This window comes from Somniosus microcephalus, chromosome 4 (genome assembly GCF_052327205.1).
Source record: "Somniosus microcephalus isolate GS21.2 chromosome 4, FLI_Smic_1.0, whole genome shotgun sequence".
Classification (NCBI taxonomy): domain Eukaryota; kingdom Metazoa; phylum Chordata; class Chondrichthyes; order Squaliformes; family Somniosidae; genus Somniosus; species Somniosus microcephalus.
In genome coordinates, this window is record NC_140990.1 from 43,402,522 (window position 1) to 43,421,183 (window position 18,662).

The following is an 18,662-nucleotide window of genomic DNA, read 5'->3' on the forward strand; positions in this document are numbered from 1 at the left end:
AAGCAGGGCCATTCAGCCCAGCTGGTCGTCTCCTTGTCCCTTTAAAGGTGGAGAGCCGGGACACCCTGTCTCCAAACACATCCCACCTGTTCATACTGAGAATCCCCGGGGAAGGCCCAAGGCCCAGAGTGTGGAACACAACCAAGGGGGAAAGAGGAGGAGAGAAGGGGAGGTAAATCAAGGAGTCGGGACTGAGGGACACCAAGCTTCAGTTTTAGAGCCTGTAGACTTCAGGAGGGGAAGACTGAGTTCAGTAGTTTTAGGATCCAGGGAGAGAACAAGGAGCAGATGGGGAGACTGGTGTGGATTCCAGCACAGTGAGGATGTCGGGGGAGGGAGATTGTGTCGGGCCGTGTATTAGGGGTGTAGGAGGGACAAGAGAGGAAAGGTCAGAGGAGCAATTACTGCAGCAGTGCCCATAAATAGTGAGAGAGAGAGAGAGAAGGTGGGGGTTCGAGTGGACCAGGGACAGTCTGTTAAACTCTCTGTTTGCTGTGACCAGTTTTCCTTCAGTTAAAAATGGCCTCCTGTAGCCCAGTGACACAAACAGCCCATTAAACTCCACCAATGGCCTTTGGTCTGGTGAGGTCTCCCTTTGTGAAACATCGGCTGTTGTTAAAGCTTTATATTCTGACACGCTCACACTGAGAAATGAGCTGCAGAACTGCCGACACCGTCAGCTTTAAGGAGACGTTTCCTTTTGGAGATCGGATTGTCCATTGAGTCTGATTAAACTGATGTTAAAGTAACAAGGCTGCTTTGCCCCGTGACAATAACAGATTATCAGAATATTTCCCATAGGTTAAAATCCAATGTTACTGGGGCTCACTGCCCTGGAGGGTTGAAGTGGACCCTGTGATATAATAGAATTTTCTGTCCTTTCAGAATTGGACATCTTGTAGATCCATCTTTTAACAAGTTGTGGGAACTCAGTTCTCAGATGGATTCCACTCAGTTTGTAACAAGTCCTCAATCAGCTCGTCTTATTGTCAAGACATCAAGGACTCGACACACTGCGTGTGGGAAACAAAGCTAATTTATTTGATATTGATACAGATTAAACTCCAGCCCAGTTATAGGGGTTACTAACATCAGCTGAAACAAACCCCAACTGTCAGAATGAATGTGGTTCAGTCCTGGATGTGATTAACAGCAGCAATAACAACAGAATCCAACCCCTGCAGTCACTTGTGAACTAGTTGGTGTGTCCACAGGTGGGATGAACGAGTGAATCCCTCCCCACACACGGAGTAGGTGAATGGCCTCTCCCCAGTGTGAGTGCATTTGTGTGTCAACAGATCCTTTGTACTTTTAAAGCTCTTCTCACAATCAGAACATTTAAAAGGTCTCTTATTAGTGTGAACAAGCTAGTGTGCCAACAAGTTGGATGAATAAGAAAATCCTTTCCCACACATGGAGCAGGTGAACAGCCTCTCCCCAGTGTGAACTCGCTGGTGTGTCAGCAGATACTTTGCGCTTTTAAAGCTCGTCTCACAGTCAGAACATTTAAAGGTCTCTTATCAGAGTGAACAAGCTGGTGTGCCAACTGGTTGCATGATTGAGCAAATCCTTTCCCACACACGAAGCAGACAAATGGCCTCTCCCCAGTGTGAATTCACTGGTGTGTCAGCAGGGTGGATGAACCATTGAATCCCTTCCCACACATGGAGCAGGTGAACAGCATCGATGTTTTTCCAGCTCAGATGGGTAATTGAATCCCTTCCCACAGTCCCCACATTTCCATGGTTTCTCTGTGGTGCGGGTGTCCTTGTGTCTCTCCAGGTTGGACGATCAGTTGAAACCTCGTCCACACACAGAACACGTGTACGGTTTCTCCCCGCTGTGAACGGTGCAACGTTTTTTCAGGCTGTGTAACTCTTTCCACAGTCAGTGCACTGGAACACTCTCACTCAGGTGTGTGTGTCTCAGTGCTTTTCCAATCACACTGATGTTTGAAATCTTTTCCCACAGACAGAACAGACAAACATTTCTCCTTCCACATTCAGAAGCCGATGATATTCAGGTCCTGATGAATCGAGTGACTCTGTCAGATGTTTGGTTTGAGTTTCCCATCTGTAAATCTTCCCCTTCTAATACCCTATAAAAGGAGTTTACAAAAGGCATCACTGTAAGTACAGGATAGAAATTCAGAACAGACAATTCTAGTTTCCGTGGAACATTCTTTCCTCTCTTGATTCCCCAAAGCTGTAAATCCCCGACCCACACACTCTCCCTCCTCCCTGTGCTGAAATCCAAACCCATCGCATAATCTCCAACAATTTTCCTTTCAATCAACTTTTCTTCCTCCCCCTGAAGGTGTTGACTCTGATGGGTTCAGTTCTAAACTCATGAGGGACTGGAAGCCAGCACCCTCTGTGGACCGGACTCTGTCATAAAATAATGGCTTCAGAAGAGAGACTGAAGAAACTATTTAAAAGGTGTGGTGGTGAAATGTTGGGCGGGTGCTCAGCATCTCACACATTGTGTAAGATTAACATTCCAACATTCAAACACCATTTAACCTTCCTTCACAGACTCATCACTATTTCCCCATACTTTACACATGCTCCCTGACCAGTACCATTGAAGGGTCAATAACTAGGGCACAGACTTAAGATGTTGGCAAAAGAACCAGAGACGACACGAGGGAAAGGTTTTTCATGCAACGAGTGGTTATGATTTGGAATGCACTGCCTGATAGGGTGGTGGATACAGATTCAATGGTAGCCTTCAAAATAGAATTGGACAGATACGTGAAAGAGGAAAAAATTGCAGAGATATGGGGAAAGAGCGGGGGAGTGGGACTAACTGGATTGCTCTTCGAAAGAGCCGGCGCAGACTCGATGGGCTGAATATCCTCCTTCTGTGCTGTAATATTCTGTGATTCTATTTCTGCTTCATTTACAGACAGTCCCTGACCAGTCACCATTTCTTCTCCATTTACAGACGCTCCCTGACCAGTCCCCATTTCTCCTTTATTTACAGACGCTCCCTGACCAGTCACCATTTCTCCTCCATTTACAGATGCTCCCTGACCAGTCTCCATTTCTCCTCCATTTACAGATGCTCCCTGACCAGTCTCCATTTCTCCTCCATTTACAGACGCTCCCTGACCAGTCTCCATTATAACAACAGAAAATGCTGGAAAAACTCAGCAGGCCAGGCAACATCCGTGGAGAGAAAATAGAGTCGATGTTTCGGGTCTAACCCTTTTTTAAAACTGGAAAGGAAATGAAATAGATCGAAAGGCAGGGCTGGGAGAGAACAAAAGAAGTGAAGAGACATTAAGAGGTATTCAAAACCAGACGAGATGGTGATAGGACTAGTGGAGACAAAAGACGGCTCTAGATTAGGTGTGAAATGTTCTGGCAGAATGAGAGACAGCTGCCATGTGGGAGAGAGAGAAAAAGCGGGGGGAAAAGGCCAAAACAAAGATGTGGATAAAATATAAGCAAAACTGTAATGGGGCCGAGGTTATGATCTGAAATTGTTGAACTCGATATTGAGTCCGGAAGGCTGCAAAGTGCCTAATCGGAAGATGAGGTGCTGTTCCTCGAGTTTATGTTGAGCTTCCGTGGAACAATGCAAGAGCCCGAGTACAGTGAGGTCCGAGTGGGAATGGGGCGGTGAATTAAAGTGACAGGCGACCGGAAGCTCGGGGTCACCCTTATGGTCTGAACGGAGGTGTTCCGCAAAGCGGTCACCCAATCTGCGTTTGGTCTCCCCAATGTAGAGGAGACCGCATCGTGAGCAGCGAATACAGTACACTAGATTGCGAGAAGTACAAGTAAATCGCTGTTTCACCTGGAAGGGGTGTTTGGGGCCCTGGACAGTGGGAAGGGGGGAGGTATAGGGGCAGGTGTTACATCTCCTGCGCTTGCACGGGAAGGTGCTGGAAGGTCTCCATTTCTCCTCCATTTACAGATGCTCCCTGACCAGTCACCATTGCTCCTCCATTTACAGACGCTCCCTGACCAGTCTCCATCATTTACAGACGCTCCCTGACCAGTCACCATTTCTCCTCCATTTACAGACGCTCCCTGACCAGTCACCATTCCTCCTCCATTTACAGACGCTCCCTGACCAGTCACCATTCCTCCTCCATTTACAGACACTCCCTGACCAGTCACCATTTCTCCTCCATTTACAGACGCTCCCTGACCAGTCACCATTTCTCCTCCATTTACAGACGCTCCCTGGCTCACTTCCTTTCTGTCCCGGAGTTTGGCGCTTTGTTGAGATTCGGGCCGGAGCGAAACCGGAGCCCGCGGGTGGGGGCGGATAATGTTCACTGCTCTTATAATGGGGCCTGGGGCCGCACTCGGGGTGTGTAAAGCCCGCGTCCCCCCGGGGTTCATTAACCCACCTCCCTCTGACCTGCTGCAGCCTCGCCAGCCGCGTATGCTCAGCTCACACTGCCCAACAATCAGCCACTCCCGCGCATGCTCAGCTCACACGGGCCAACAATCAGCCTCTCCCGCGCATGCTCAGCTCACACGGCCCAACAATCAGCCTCTCCCGCGCATGCTCAGCTCACACTGCCCAACAATCAGCCTCTCCCGCGCATGCTCAGCTCACACTGCCCAACAATCAGCCTCTCCCGCGCATGCTCAGCTCACACTGCCCAACAATCAGCCTCTCCCGCGCATGCTCAGCTCACACAGCCCAACAATCAGCCTCTCCCGCGCATGCTCAGCTCACACTGCCCAACAATCAGCCTCTCCCGCGCATGCTCAGCTCAAACTGCTGAATCATCCCTTTGTCATTTAATTGCAATTCCTGCGCCATGTGGGAACTTCCGAACACTTCACGTGTCTTGGGGGACCATGTGTGTCGGAAGTGTTTCCAGCTGCTTGAGCTCGAGCTCAGGGTTTCCGAGCTTGAGGGGCAGCTGGAGTCACTGCAGAGCATCAGGGAGGCTGAGAGTTTCCTGGACTGTACGTTCCAGGAGGTGGCCACCGCACAGGCTGAGAGTGTTCACGATAGTAAATGGGTGGCCATCCAGAAGAGTAGGAAGAGGCAGGATGTGCTGGAGTCTTCAGGGGGATCACTCTCAAAATGGTACGCAGCGTTGGGGACTGCTGGGAGTGACGACACCTTGAAGGAGTGCAGTCCAGACCATGGCACCAATGGGCAAGGGACGGCACAGGGGGGAACAGCAAAGAGTAGAAATACAGTCGTTATAGGAGTCATAGAGTAATAATGGCACAGAAGGAGGCCATTCAGCCCATCGATTCCATGCCGGCTCTCTGTAGAGCAATCCAGTCAGTCCCATTCCCCCGCTCTATCTCCGTAGCCCTGCAAGTTTATTTCCCTCAAGTGCCTATCCAGTCTCCCCTTGAAAACATTGAGTGTCTCCGCTTCCACCACTTCCGTCGGCAGCGAATTCCAGGTCCTCATCACTCTCTGCGTAAAAAAGATTTTCCTCACATCCCCCCTGTATCGTTTGCCCAAAAGCTTAAATCTGTGTCCCCTAGTCCTTGTACCATTAACTAGTGGGAACAGCCTTTCCCTGTCTCGGCTATCCAAACCCGTCATAATCTTGTACACGTCTTATCAAATCGCCCCTCAACCACCTTTGCTCTAATGAAAACAAATCCAGCTTCTCTAACCTGTCCTTGTAGCTAAGATCCCCCATCCCCGGAACCATTCTGGTAAATCTCCTCTGCACCCTCTCAAGGGCCTTCACATCCTTCCTAAAGTGTGGTGACCAGAACTGGATGCAATACTCCAGTTGTGGCCTAACCAGCGCTTTATAAAGGTTCAGCATAACTTCTCTACTTTTGTACTCAATACCTCTATTTATGAAGCCCAAAATCCCATATGCTTTGTTAACCACTCTCTCAATATGTCCTGCCACCTTCAGGGACCTATGCACATTGACTCCCAGGTCCCTCTGTCCCTGCACACTCTTTAAAACTGTTCAATTAAGTGTATATTGCCTCTCCCTGTTCCTTCTGCCAAAATGCATCACCTCACACTTCTCTGTATTAAATTCCACCTGCCACTTGTCTACCCATTCTACTAGCATTTCTATGTCCTGTTGCAGTCGATTGATACCATCATCACTGTTTACCACACCCCCAAGATTGGTGTCATTGAGTATTCTAGCTTTGCCCTGCACCTCTAAGCATATATTATCTTCTTTGTCTCCAGTAGGCCCCACCCTGCCTCTTACTACCCGCTTACTGTTTACATGCCTGTAGAAGATTTTTGGGTTCCCTTTTATGTTAACCACCATTCTACTCTCATATCCTCTCTTTGCCAATCTTATTTTCATCTTCACATCCCGTCTCAACTTATTGTATTTGGCCTGGTTCTCCCTTGAAGAATTCACCTGACATGCATCATACACCCTCTTTCTTTGTTTCATCACCTTCTCTGTCTCCTTCGTCATCCAAGGAGCCCTTGCTTTGGTTCCCTTACCCTACCCTCTTGTTGGAATGTACCTAGCCTGTACTTGGAACATCTCCTCCTTAAAGATCACCCATTGTTCCATTACAGTTTCTCCTGTCAGTCTTTTGTTCCATTTTACCTTGGCCAGATCCTTTCACATCCCATTGAAGTTAGCCCTATTACAGTTTAGAAGTTTCACCCTGGATTGTTCCTTGCTCCTCTCCATTGCTAATCTAAATCTTGTGATATGATGATCACTCGTACCCAAGTGTTCTCCCACAGACACTTGGTCGACCTGGCCCACCTCATTCCCCAGCACCAGATCCAGCAATGCCTCCTTCCTAGTTGGGCCAAGAACATATTGGTCAAGGAAATTCTCCTGAACACATTTCAGAAATTCCTCCCCCTCCTTTCCCTTTACCCCAGCATTATCCCAATCGATATTTGGGTAATTAAAGTCCCCCAATATCACCACTCTATAGCTCTTGCATATCTCTGCAATTTCCCTGCAGATTTGCTCCTCTACCTCCCTCTCACTATTTGGAGGCCTATAGAAAACCCCCAATAGTGTGATCATACCCTTTTTGCTCCTCAACTCTAACCAAATAGATTCTGTCCTTGTCCCCTCAAGAATACCCTCCCTTTCCAACACTGCAATGTCATCCTTAATCAGCACTGCCACCCCACCTCCCTTTCTTCCTTCCTTATCTTTTCTGAACACCCTGTACCCTTGAATATTAAGTGCCCAGTCCTCACCGTTTTTAAGCCACGTTTCTGTTATTGCCACAACATCATATTGCCACACAGCTAATTGTGCTTATAGCTCACCAACATTATTCACCACACTTTGTGCATTTACGTACATGCATTCTAAACCCAGTTTTGAATTTTTCTAGCCTTAGTCTGCTCCTATCTAATATAGTACTACTGCCTCTGGTACTATCTGTCAGTTGTGGGGAAATTACTGGAATCTATCAGAGACAAAATGATTGAGCACTTGAACAAGTACGAGCTGATCAAAGGAAGTCAGCGTGGATTTGTGATGGGTAGGTCATGTCTGACTAACCTGGATGAATTTTTGAGGTCTCTAATAAGGTAGACATGGAGGTGTCTATGGATGTTGTCTATAGATTTCCAGAAGGCATTTAATAAGGTTGAGCACAAGAGGTGATCAGCAAAAATAAAAGCGTAAAAAATTGAAAATCACCTTGTGACATGGGTTGGGAATTGGTTGGGAGGTAGGAGACAGAGACTGGGATAAAGAGAATGTACTCTGATTGGCAGGATGTGAAAGTGGTGTTTCCTGGGGATCAGTACTGGAGCCTCAGCTTTTCACCATATACACCATTGACTTGGATGAAGGAATAGGGAGTTTTATATTCAAGTTTCCAGATGATGTTAAATTAGGAGGCACAGTGAGATGTGTAGATGGGAGCAGGAAGTTACAAAGGGACAGAGACAGATTAGGTGAGTGGGCAACACTGTGGCAGATGGAGCTCAATGTGGGGAAATGTGAGGTCGTCCACTTGGGATGTAAGAAAGATAAATCCGAGTGTGAGAGACTGAGAACTGTGGAGGAGCAGAGGGATTTGGGTGTCGATCTACACAAATCACTAAAAGCCAGTGCACAGATACAGAAAGTAATGACAATGGTAATGGAATGTTGGCCTTTATCTCGAGGGGCTGGAGTACAAAGGGGGGGAAATGATGCTTCAGTTGTACAGAGCCTGGATCAGAGCCCATCTGGAGAAGTGTGTTCAGTACTGGGCACTGATCCTCAGGAAGGATAGCCTGGCCTTGGAGGGGGTGCAGTGCAGATTCACCAGACTGATACTGGGGCTTGAAGGCTTCAATTATGAGGTCAGGTTGCATAAACTTGGTTTGTATTCCCCCGAGTTTCAAACATTGAGGGGTGATCTGATCCGGGTATTTAAAATGATAAGGGATTCCATAATGTCAAAATAGAAGCTATTTTCTCCGGCAGACAAGTCCAGAACATGAGGTGTGCTGTCTCTCTTTAGGAATTTATGTTAGCTTTCCAGTTAATTCAGGGGTTTGAGTAATTTGGGTCGGTTCCCATTGTGTGCTGCCACCTAGTGGATATTTGGTACCTAGCAACTGCAGGAAAAGTGCAGTAAAGTGCAGTAAAGCACAGTAAGTGCTGTAAAGTAAACTACTGTATATCACAGACCTACAGCCACACATGGTCTGGGAAGTTATATTGTTGCCACGCTTGAGCCTTGGATACTATTTGTCTGTAAGTACTTGAGAATGTTATAGATGATTAGTGTACACTATATTTTGCAGAAAATGTTTAGTTTGTAACTTTTCTTTGTGAGCAAACTTACACAGCTAGCCGTGAAGTGCTCGCTCTCTGTCTAGCTGGTTAACTTGTAGCTGTATTTTGATGCTCTATGTACAGGGCTAATTTAAAGAGAATGCCTTCCAGTTTGCTAAATGTATATTCACAGTAAGCTGTGTTTCCACGTGTTTGGTAAGTTACATGCCAAATGTACTGTGTTGCTTAGGCGTACCTAAATTTGTGTATGCATATCAGTTATGTGCTTGTATACTAATGTGTGCTTCCATTTCTGTGTTGTATTTCAGTTTCACAATAAGAATCTTTCAGTAAAGTTTACAAGAAAAGTCAAGCCTTGTGATTTTTATGGGAAGATATCAAGTTGTTAGCTACCTGTCTAGCTCTGCAAAGGAACGCGCTGCAAGGGCAGAATATGAGGGCATTGTAGTGTATGTGCTTTAAGTCAGAACTAATTTTTACAGCTCCTGTATACTGTAGTACCGGCAGTAACCACACCGGTATATAAGCTGTGCGCATGCCTCTGTACTCCAGTCTAGAGATTGCCCTCCTCCAGTAAAGACCTGTTATTTGTTTATGTACAGCATCCGTGTAATTATTTATCCACTGAACCACGGATCTAACAGTGGCGACGAGTGTTGATGCGAATCTACCTGCATTAAACAAAAACAAAAATTTAAGAAATAGTCGAGTCCAGGAACACGGGCATCGACCGCGAGCAACCGCCCAGCAGTCAGGCAGAGATCCAACTTCACAACGAGCCACAATGAGCAGTAAGAGACCGACGACAGGTCCAGAGCAGACCCTTCCCGAGCAGTGGCGGCTGGAGCCAACCGACGGCAGAGAGAGAGAGCCGAGCAGTGTCGACGGGGTAAGAAAAAGGGTGAAGAGAGCAGGGCGCAGCCGGGGGTTGATCACCGAGCGGCGTCGAGGAAAAATACTGCAAAACCGGAGAGAGAGAGGGTAAGAAACAGCCGGGTTCTAGACTGAGCAGCGTCGACAAATATCAAGAGAAGAACGCGCAGAGCACAGCCAGGGATCACGGGCTGATCAGTGTCCGCGGGGCGAAGCAAGGGGAGACGCCATTGAGCCACGGAGAAGCAGGGAGAGCGCGGGAGACGCCATTGAGCCACGGAGAAGCAGGGAGAGCGCGGGAGACGCCATTGAGCCACAGAGAAGCAGGGAGAGCGCTGGAGACGCCATTGAGCCACAGAGAAGCAGGGAGAGCGCGGGAGGCGCCATTGAGCCACGGAGAAGAAAGAAGAGCGCAGGAGACGCCATTTTGCGAAGCCGTAGCGGAGAAGACGGGCGAGCGCGGGAAGGAAGGAAAGCGCGGGAGACACCATTTTGTGCCAGCGGAGAAGAAGGGGAAGTGCGGGAGGCGCCATTGGTGATAGTTAATGCACAACCAAGGATGCCGAAGAGTGGCAGTATCTCTACATTCGACAATGAAGTCGAAGATTGGGCGACATATGTGGAATGTATTGAGGTGTACTGCAGGGCGAATGAAGTGCCAGATGCTAATAAAGCACTGGTTCTGTTAAATTCCATGGGTGCAAAAACTTATGGGTTACTGCGAAATCTAATAACACCAGAGAAGCCGGTAAACAAGAATTTTGAAAGCATAGTAGAAATCCTACAGGACCACTTAAACCCCACACCGCTGCTGATAGCAGAACGATTTAAGTTCCATAAAAGGAACCAACACAAAGACGAAAGCAATGCTGAGTACCTAACGGAACTGCGCAAGCTATCGAAATACTGCCAGTTTGGAGCGGGACTAGCAGACACGTTAAGGGACAAGTTTGTGTGTGGGCTACAAAGTGAAGGAACCCAGAAACGGCTTCTATCAGAAAAGGACCTTACGCTGGACAAAGCTTTCAGTATGGCAGTATCACATGAAGCAGCCGCAAGGGGTGCTGCAGAGATACAACGGAGACCGCAAGAATATGGCACCAACGAAATGACCTATGGAACAGGGAAGTGCTATCGTTGTGGCAGAACAACACATGACCAGAAAGATTGTTGGTTCAAGGACCAAGTGTGCAGACAGTGTGGGAAAGCAGGACACATAGCAAGAGTCTGCAGGTCTGGGAAGAAAACCAACAGTAAGAAATCTCCACAGGAGAAGTACAAAAAGGTACACCAGGTGATGGACAGTGGTTCAGACGAACAGAAAAGTGACACAGACTCCGGAAGCAAGGAGCTGGGTTGTCTGAAACTACATAATGTAACCGAAATGGAGGATCACCAGACTATCTGGGTTACAGTCAAGATAGATGGAGTCCAAGTGGAAATGGAATTGGACACAGGGTCAGCTCTAACAGTCATAAATCAAAGAGACTACAAGCGGCTATTTTCACACATACCCTTGAAAGCTACAGAGATTGTCTTGAAGGCGTATACGGGGCAAAAAGTCTACCCCAAAGGAAAAATAAGGGTGAAAGTGACATATAAAGGTCAGGAAATACCTAAAATGGATATATATGTATTGCCAAATGGAGGACGTGAATGGATCCGGAAGATACATTTAGATTGGCATTCCATACAGGCACTGAAGGTGGAGGCCAAAAAGGATGACGACGTCACACCTGGACGACTGTCAAAAATGCTAACTGACACAAAAGAAGTGTTCCAGGAGGGACTAGGAACACTAAAAGGAATAACAGCAACAATTAAAATAGAGGATAATGCAAGCCCAAAGTTTCTGAAGGCCCGACCAGTGCCTTATGCGATCAGACCAGCGGTTGAAGCAGAGCTGGAAGGGTTGGAACATTCAGGAGTACTGTCCAAAGTGGACTGGAGCGAGTGGGCTACACCCATCATTCCTGTAATGAAGAGGTCGTTGAGTAATACGCCTGGGGAACCAAAGAAGGTCCGCATCTGTGGGGATTTTAAGGTGACAGTGAACCCAATCCTTCACACGGTGCAATATCCGCTTCCACGAATTGAGGATATTTTCGCCTCGCTATCTGGTGGTAAATGCTTCACAAAAATTGATCTAGCCCAGGCGTACTTGCAAATGGAGGTAGAAGAAGCTTCAAAACATTACCTTACGATCAACACCCATAAAGGTCTCTATCAATACAACCGGCTGGTGTTTGGAGTAGCCTCGGCTCCGGCTATCTGGCAAAGGGTGATGGATCAGGTCCTGCAAGGGATTCCAGGGACCCAGTGTTATTTGGACGACACCTTGGTCACGGGCGAAAATGACGGTGATCACCTCGCTAACTTGGAGAAGGTGCTTGCCAGATTAATGGAATATGGGCTACGAGCTAATCGCCACAAGTGCAAGTTTTTCCAGAAACAGATCTCGTATTGCGGCCACGTCATCGATGAAGAGGGGTTACATAAGTCCCCTGACAAGATAGAGGCAGTAGTCAAGGCTCCAGCACCGGAAAATGTGTCACAACTGAGGTCGTTCCTCGGGCTGGTAAACTATTACCACAAGTTCTTACCAAATTTGTCTACGGTATTACAACCGCTGAACACCCTACTGCAAACAGGGGTACCATGGAAGTGGGATGACGAACGTAGATGAGCTTTCCAGAAGTGTAAAGAATTGATCACATCAAAAGAGGTGTTGGCCCATTTCAACCCAGTACTACCAATTCATTTGGCATGTGATGCATCACCCTACGGCATTGGAGCGGTGCTGTCGCACAAATTCCCGGACGGTTTGGAGAGGCCAGTAGCTTTTGCGTCTCGGTCACTAACCTCAGCCGAGTGCAACTACACCCAGATTGACAGGGAGGCCCTCAGCCTAGTATGGGGAGTAAAAAAAATTCAACCACTATCTGCATGGACAGAAGTTCACCTTGCTGACTGACCACCAACCACTTGTCTCCATCTTTAATCCTTGCAGTACCCCACTAGTCACTGCCTGCCACTCGGAAAAAGACCTGTTTATTCCAACTCTTTGCTTCCTGTCTGCCAACCAGTTTTCTATCCAAGTCAATACCTTGCCCCCAATCCCATGTGCTTTAATTTTACACACTAATCTCTTATGCGGGACCTTATCGAAAGCCTTCTGAAAGTCCAAATACACCACATCCACTGGTTCTCCCTTATCTATTCTACCAGTTACATCCTCAAAAAATTCCAGTAGATTAGTCAAGCACGATTTACCTTTTGTAAATCCATGTTGACTTTGTCTGATCCTGTCACTGTTTTCCAAGTGCTCTGCTGTTACATCTTTTATAATGGACTCTAGCATTTCCCCCACTACCGATGTCAGGCTTACCGGTCTATAATTCCCCGCCTTTTCTCTACTACCTTTTTTAAATAGTGCGGTTACATTAGCAACCCTCTAATCCATGGGAACTGTGCCAGAGTCTATAGAATTGTGGAAGATGACCAGCAATGCATCTACTATTTCTAGGGCCACTTCCTTAAGTACCCTAGGATGTAGATTATCAGGCCCTGGGGATTTATCGGCCTTCAATGCCATCAATTTCTCTAACACCATTTCCCTACAAATACTTTCATTCAGCTCCTCCCTCTCATTAGACCCTATGTTCCCCGACATCTCTGGGAGGTTATTTGTGTCCTCCTTTGTGAAGACAGAACCAAAGTATGTATTTAATTGGTCTGCCATTTCCTTGTTCCCCATTATTAATTCCCCTGATTCTGACTGCACGGGACCTACGCTTGCCTTCACCAATCTTTTTCTCTTCACATATCTATAAAAGCTTTTACAGTCAGTTTTTATGTTCCCTGCAAGCTTACTCTAATATCTGCCGATCAGAGCTGTCTGCAGTACTCCAAGTGCAGTCCAGCCAAGGTTCGATACAAGTTTAGCATAACTTCCCTACTTTTCAATTCTATAACTCCAGAAATAAGCCCGAGTGCTCGGTTTGCTTTTTTTATGGCCTTGCTAACCTGTGTCGCTACTTTTAGTGATTTGTGTATTTGTACTCCCAGATCCCTTGGCTCCTCTACACCATGTAGGTTCGTTTTTTCCAAGTAATATGTGACCTTATTTTTCTTACCAAAAGGTAATACCTCACATTTATCTGTGTTGAAATTAATTTGCAAATGATATGCCCATGTTTCAAGTTTATATCTTCTTGTAATTTAATGCAGTCCTCCTCAGTACTGACTGTCACACCCAATTTGGTCTCATCTGCAAATTTAGAAATTGTGTTTTTGTTTCCAAAGTCTAACTCATTGATATAAATTGTGAACAGCAGTGGTCCCAGTGCTGATCCTTGTGGAACTCCACTACCCACCTTCTGCTACTCTGAATAGCTACCCTTTACCCCTACTCTCTGCTTTCTATCTTGCAGCCAGCTAGCTATCCATTCTGCTACTTGTCCCCTGACTCCGCATTCTCTAACCTTATTCACTAGTCTATTATGTGGCACCTTATCGAAGGCTTTTTGAAAATCTAGATAGATTACATCTGCTGCATTACCCTTGTCTACTCTCTCTGTTACCTCTTCAAAGAATTCAATGAGGTTGGTCAAGCAAGACCTTCCCTTTTGAATTCCATGCTGACTATTCATTATAATATTTTTGGTTTCTCGATGTTCTATTTTCTCCTTTAGTAGGGATTTCATTATTTTTCCTGCCACCGATGTTAAGCTGACTGGTTTATAGCTCCCTGGACATGTTCTATCTCCATTCTTAAATATAGGTATTACGTTCGCTATCCATCAGTCCTCTGGCACTACACCTTGTCCCTAATGTCTTTTTCTGTGGGAAATATCGAGATGTGAAAGAAGGGAGGAAATCAGACTCAGTCAGAAGGGTTCCTTGAATGAACAATTCATGAGATTGTTTTGTGAATCGTCTGCGTGAGGTTTTAAAAAACATGAAAGCAAAAAGGATGCGTCTAGTGACACTGACATTGTCAATAGTGGTTTCTATCCCTAACCCCTAATCCTGACCCCAAACCAGTAACCCCTAATCCTAACCCGTAAGCATAACCACTAACCTCTAATCCTAACTACTAACCCCTATTCCTAACCACTAACCACTAACCCATAACCACAACAAGTAACCCCGAAGTGTAACACCTGCCCCGAACCCCAAGACCCCAAACACGAACCCTAAACCATTCAGTGTCAATGGTCATTGTGATGTCAGCGATGATGCAGGTCGGCCGTGTTGCCAATGGTCATTGTGATGTCACCGGTGATGCAGGTCGGCCGTGTTGTCAACATTCCGAACTGCGGGAAAAGGTCACCAAAGAAACCTTGAAAAGAGCCCGCAGGGAGTGACTTTATTTGAAGAGTAAAGGTTACAGAGTAAAGCACGCAGATTGTCGTGGGAAGGAAGGGCTCCTCTTTTCCCCTCTTCTTGCAGTTTACCTCCTCACTGTGGAGGCCCAGAGATAATGTTTACAAGGTGTGTGCAGCAGAGAGTGTTGTGTGCTTGTGGTTTATCTAATAATCACTGAGGCAGCCAGTTGTGGTTGTAAACAGATCAGGACTACAGGAGGTCCAACAAGACAGGTGCATTCCTGACCAGAATGGTAAGTGGCTCAGTCTCTGGCCCAGTCTGACTTTGTGTCCTTTCTGTTCGGACTCGTCCTTCTCATGTTCACATATTCCAGGGCGATATGATAAAAATGTTTAAAATGATGAAAGGTGGGATGGGGTTGATAGAATCAGGCTGTTTCCAGTGATTGAGAGATCAAGACAAGGAGCCATAGATACAAGATTAAATGTAGGAGATTTGGAACAATGATCGAGAGAACCTTCTTCACACAGAGAGTTGTGAGGCTGTGGAATTCACTTCCAGGGTCAGTGGTTGGGTAACAAGGTTCTGTGGTGACAAGTGGTCCTCGTGTTTTTATCCAGGACAGGCCTCAGCCCAGTCACTTGCTCCAAATGTTGGTGCAATGGTTCAAGCTGAGAGGTGCCAGGGATCGGGAGCAGCAGCAGCTGTAAATAAAATCTAACTGTAAATAATCACTGATATAGTTTATCTTCATTTATTCCTATTTTAATCACTTTTGCTGAATGTGGCCCACAACAAGTGCCAGGATATCGGATCAGACCCACCATAGAAAATAAGTTTGACACCCGAGGTCGACAATGTCAACCGGATTCCCCTCATCCACCATCCGAGCAACTTCTTCACAAAACTCCAGCTAGTTTGTAAACGTGACCTTGTTTTCCGGAAGCCATGTTGAGTCTCTCTAATGGCCCCTTCCCTTTCCCCAGTGATCATAAACAGCATCTCTCAGGATCCCTTCAAGCATCTTCCCTGTGATCGAGGTCACACTGATGGGCCTGTAGTTCCCCGGCTCTGATCTGTCCCCGATTTGGAAAATGGGAGCGAGGTGAGCTACCTTCCAATCTCAGGGAGCAATCCCTGACTCTATGGAGCTGTTGATACGGGCAAAGTGCTCACAGAGCACCGTCCCATCGCTTTGAACACCCTTGGGTGGATATCATCTGGACCTGGAGCACCATCTAATTTCAGATTTCAGATTTTATCCAAGATGACAATCCCTTTCTATTTATGATGTTATTGTCGACAGTACATCCCACAGCTGGAATCTGAGCATCATCCACAGGAGCGTAGACAGATGTGAAATAGTCATTTAACAGCTCTGTCACAGCCTGGGAATCTGTTCCAATCTGTCCTGGACTGTCTTTCAGTGGCCTTAAACCATCTTTAATGGTCTTCTGACTCCTGACGGAGCTGGAAAAGCTTTTACTATTATTACCACAATTGTGCAGCATCTTCTTTTCCAAAGATCTCTGAGCTTCTCTAATGGCTGCTTTTGACTCCCTCAATTCTGGGTAATATTTGTCCCTATTCTCCTATAAACTGAATTCATCTTGATCCAGACTAGATTCAATGTAAGACAGTTCTCCCCTAGACCTACGCTGGCTGGTAAAACCCCAGATGGTTCCTCAGTAAGGATTCCTCTGTTTCCTCGCCATATATTTGTCAGGATACTGAAGCCCAGCTTTCTTACCGTCCACTCCTGGAGGCCCCACTCCCTGAGCCTACAACCTTCAGCAGGGTCCGTGCTGGAGTTCCACAGCGGGACTGATCCCAGAGTAACTGTCAGGATCACACCCCGTGGATGTTCCAGGTGTATTTTTAGTTATCCTGGTGTCTAACACACACATTAATAAAACAGGGAATTCCTGGAAACACGCTGCAGGTCCTTCTTTATCTGGAGATCAAATGTCTGTTGTATAATTGTACCAGCAGTTAACAGGCTCCTGTGAACTCCTCCCTCTGCTATTTTAATGCAGACTTTAACCAATTTATTTTAAATGGGTTTATTTTAAATGGGTTAATGCCTGCCTTAAAATGGTAAACTCAGGACTGTCACACAAACATGTTAAAACTACATAGAATAATGACCACAGTCATTCTTAGACTGGAAACTTAAACCTGCCGTTTCACTTTCAGTCAGGAACAGATCGCAGTTTGACACCAATCTCTGATTTGACAGCATGTTTCCAGCATTCACCGTTGTTCTTCCTGACTCTAAACACAATTGTAAAGGAGCCTTCTGTTCTGTGTCTAGGAGCTCTGAACCATGGAAGAGAGCGACTAGCACACATTTCTTACACACCTCGAGATTAACCCACACGGGGACTTTGCTGTCAGTGAAGAGAGATGAGAAATCCACTAAAAAGGTGTTTAAAACAAAGCTGATTTATTTGACATATATATCCAGAATATTAAACTCCAGCCCAGTTATAGGGGTCATTAACATCAGCGGAAACAAACCCCAACTGTCAGAATGAACATGGTTCAGTCCTGGATGTGATCAACAGCAGCAATAACAGCAGAATCCAACCCCTGCAGTCACTTGTGAACTCGCTGGTGCCTCAGCAGATCATTTTTGCTTTTAAAGCTCTTCTCACAGTCAGAACATTGAAAAGGTCTGTTACTGGTGTGAACAAGTTGGTGTGAAGTGAGGTGGCATGACTGAGTGAAACTCTTCCCACATACGGAGCAGGTGAATGGCCTCTCCCCAGTGTGAGTGCGCTGGTGTACAGTGAGTTCTGATGATTGCTTGAACCCAGTCCCGCAGTGAGAGCACCTGAACGGCCTCTCCCCAGTGTGAACACGTTGATGGCATGTCAGTTCCCTGGAACTTCCCGCAGTCCGAGCATTTAAAAGGTCTCTCATCAGCGTGAACTCGCTGGTGTGTCAGCAGGTTGGATGAATTAGTGAATCCCTTTCCACACTCGGAGCAGGTGAACGGCCTCTCCCCGGTGTGAGTGCGTTGGTGTCTCAGCAGACCACTTGAACTTTTAAAGCTCAGTTCACACTTAGAACATTTATAAGGTCTCCTATCAGAGTGAACAAGTTTGTGTTTTCGCAGGGTGGAACAATGAGTGAATCCCTTCCCACACACGGAGCAGGTGAACGGTCTCCCCCCAGTATGACTGCGTTGATGAGTTTCCAGGCGGGATGGGTAATTGAATCCCTTCCCACAGTCCTCACATTCCCACGGTTTCTCCATGGTGCGGGTGTCCTTGTGTCTCTCCAGGTTGGACGATCGGTTGAAGCTTCGTCCACACACAGAGCACGTGTACGATTTCTCCCCGCTGTGAATGGTGCGATGATTTTTCAGGCTGTGTAACTGGTTAAAGCTCTTTCCACAGTCAGTGCACTGGAACACTCTCTCGGGTGTGTGTGTCTCGGTGCTTTTCCAGTCACACTGATGTCTGAAATCTTTTATGAAAATCGTGAAACACCCGCTGTGTGCAGAGTGAGAATAAAATCAATGAGTCAATGATTGTCTCTCCTGGTCACTGGGACCCTGAAGCCCCGCCCACTCTCTGTTCCAAGTCAGTCGCGCATGCACCGTGACCCCGCCCTGCCCAAGATGGCGGTCAGTGACCCCGCCCTGCCCAAGATGGCAGCCAGTGACCCCGCTGACCCGGGCGGCCGGGCCTGTCCCCGTGGGGTAAACCCGGGGCCTGTGGGCTCTTATTCAGGGCCTGAGGCCTACACCGGGTGT

General features: G+C 46.8%; 1 pseudogene; it reads right to left on the reverse strand.

Moving 5' to 3' along the window:
• Window positions 1-367: 367 nt before the first annotated feature.
• LOC147118753 (uncharacterized) lies at window positions 368-18,171 on the reverse strand (annotated as a pseudogene).
• Between the last annotated feature and the right edge of the window lie 491 nt (window positions 18,172-18,662).